This window comes from Dermacentor silvarum, chromosome 7 (assembly GCF_013339745.2).
Source record: "Dermacentor silvarum isolate Dsil-2018 chromosome 7, BIME_Dsil_1.4, whole genome shotgun sequence".
Classification (NCBI taxonomy): Eukaryota; Metazoa; Arthropoda; class Arachnida; order Ixodida; family Ixodidae; genus Dermacentor; species Dermacentor silvarum.
This window is the reverse complement of record NC_051160.1, coordinates 109,504,517-109,507,381: the sequence shown is the minus strand read 5'-3', so window position 1 is coordinate 109,507,381 and position 2,865 is coordinate 109,504,517.

Sequence of the window (2,865 nt, the reverse complement as noted above, 5' to 3'; positions counted from 1 at the left end):
TTCCTGTGGTTTTTAGCGTTAATTTTTTTTTCGTTGAGTCATCTTTATTTATGCTGTTATGCTCGTGACTATGATTTCTACCATCATCCTTTAGTGCTTCCTTAACTTAGTGCCCACGTCCGAACCTATTCCAGTGGTTTTTGAGTGTTAATCTTTTTTCGCTGAGTCATTGTCATTTTTGCTGAGTCATGCTCATGACTATGACGTCTACGATCATCCTTTAGTGTTTCCTTCACTTAGTGCCCACGTCCGAACCCATTTCAGTGGTTTTTGAATGTTAATCTTTTTCGCTGGGTCATTGTCATGACCTACATGACACTCATATCATGACATTTATGTCATGACCTATCACTTATGTTTATCATACACTGCTGTCATACTATGCAAATTTTCGTACCTTACCAAGTTAACGAAACGACCATGAGAGTACCAAGACGTAGGCGGCTGTTTCATGACCTACATGACACGCATGTCATGACATTCATCTCATGACATATCATTTTTGTTCGTCATATACTCTTGTCATAGTATGACAATTTTGGTACACACCAAGTTAATGAAACGACCATGAGAGCACAAAGACGTAGGCGGCTAGATAGAGAGTTACTGCCAAAGTAGCAAATGTTCGCCAAGAAATGCTACGCATTTAAACATAGGGCTGGGCAGGCCATGTAACGCGTAGGCTGGATAACCGGTTGACCATTAGAGTTACAAAATGGATGCCAAGAGAAGGGAAGCGCAGTCGTGGACGGCAGAAAAGTAGGTGAGGTGATGAAATTAGGAAATTTGCAGGCGCAAGTTGGAGTCAGCAAGCGCAAGACTGGGGTAATCACAGGGAGAGGCCTTCGCCGTCAGTGGACATAAAAAAAAAACGCTTAACCTTGCACTCGGCCGCACAACGCTTGAAACAGCGAAGCTGGGTGATCGTAGCCCAGTATTGTCCGGACTGCGCGCAAACGTTTCATCTTATTACTCATGATGATGATAATTTCTTTTCGCGCGTCTTGGACTTACGGCCGTCACTGCGCGTTGCATAGCGCAGCTTGCAACGCCGACACCGCCTTGCAATGCTGACACCGCGTTTCACCGCGTTGCAATGCTGACATCACGTTCCAGCAGACCCGCTCCGTGAATGCGTGGCTTTCTCTCTCGCTCTCATTTTCGTTATCTCTCTCCTGAACAAAGCGCGGAAAATCTCTTGTTTACCTCGCAGAGTGAGCGTGCGAACGCGCCAGCTGTGGACGAAGACGACAACGCTCGAACGAAATGGTATGGTTCGCATAAATGCATGTTCTGCAAGCGTGGCTGTAACCAGACTGGTTACAGTTAATCGTAAAGATCGTGACAGCGCAAATATAGGACACGGACAAAAGGAAGGAAAATCGACAACACGGCGCTGACTCTCAACTGATATTTTATTGAAGGATCGTCTAACATATATACCAAATTGAAAGAACCATGACATGCGCAAGACACAGTCATACATAGAGGCCGTGGTGACAAACTAGGCACAATCAAGAGTTGCAGAAGTAATGAAATTTCTTGTCATGAAGAGCGATTGACGGTTCGCTGATACATGCCTTGCTCCTAATCGTTATATTGTATGCCTCAGCGATTTCTCTTGTCAATTGGTTAATGTGTTTAAAGAGATGATAGAAGCCTTGTCAAAAAGGGGGCGACACCCGCAGGACTTGCAATGCTCCGGAAGATGAAGTGGCGCAACCCCTTGAAGAGACAGCTCATGAACCCTAAGTCGAACGTTTACACAGCGTTTCGTTTGGCCCACGTACTCATTACCACGAGATAACGGTACGGCCTACACAACGTGCTTAACACATGTGATGTAGCCGTTCACATGTTTTACAGTGCATTTTCCTTTTGCCTGCTTATCCTTAAGCATATTGTCAATAATCGGACATATATACGGCCTATCTTATGTTTCGCGGAAAACCTAACATGTCTTGTTTGCGCTGTTACGATCCAACCAACTGGCCCAACTTGCCGTCTTGTTGGTTACAGTTAAGTAGTCGGTAGCGACTACTATCAATCGCGAAGAGGTCACTGGGTATGGCCTAAGTAGATCCATTCCTATTTGTTGGAAAGATGCTTGAGGAGGGTCCACAGGGTGGAGAAAGCCAGCCGGTTGAACGGGCGGTTTTTTGCAGCGCTGACAGTCGCTGCAGGTCTTCACGTACCGTTTAACGAGGAAAAAAGCCGGGGCCAGTAATGCTTCTGTCGTATCCTTGATAATATCTTAGCAAATCCCAGGTGTCCAGCGCATGGCTCATCATGGCAGGCTTACGAAATGTCTTGGCGCAGCGCCGACGCCACGACAAGGAGGTACGTATTGCGACCGTTTCCGCAGTTTTTCGTGTAAAGGACGTTGTTGTGTAAACAGTACTATGATCAGCCGCGAACGAGCGAGCGAGGTAAAACAGTTTCAACTCCTTTAAGGTGCTCGATCAGCGGCAGCAGCTCAGGGCAGCGCACTGGTGCTCAGCCATCTTTACAGCGTCGACAACGCCGACCAATGGCAAGTCATGGTCAGGGTCTGATGATTTCGTAGGGAGTGGTGCGCGTGACAAACAGTCAGCGTCGCTGTGCTTCCTTCCAGATCGGTAGACAACGGTAATGCCGTACTTTTGTAAGCGCAGGCTCCAACGGGCTAGTCTGGCTGAAGGATCCTTGAGGTCGGCAAGCCAGCACAGGGCGTGGTAATCACTGACATCTTTAAAGGGTCTATCGTACAAGTAGGGTCGGAATTTACTAATTGCCCACACAACCGCTAAGCATTCTTTTTTAGTGGTCGAGTAGTTTTTTCTCAACCTTGGTAAGACTGCGGCTTGCATAAGCAATAGTGCGCGC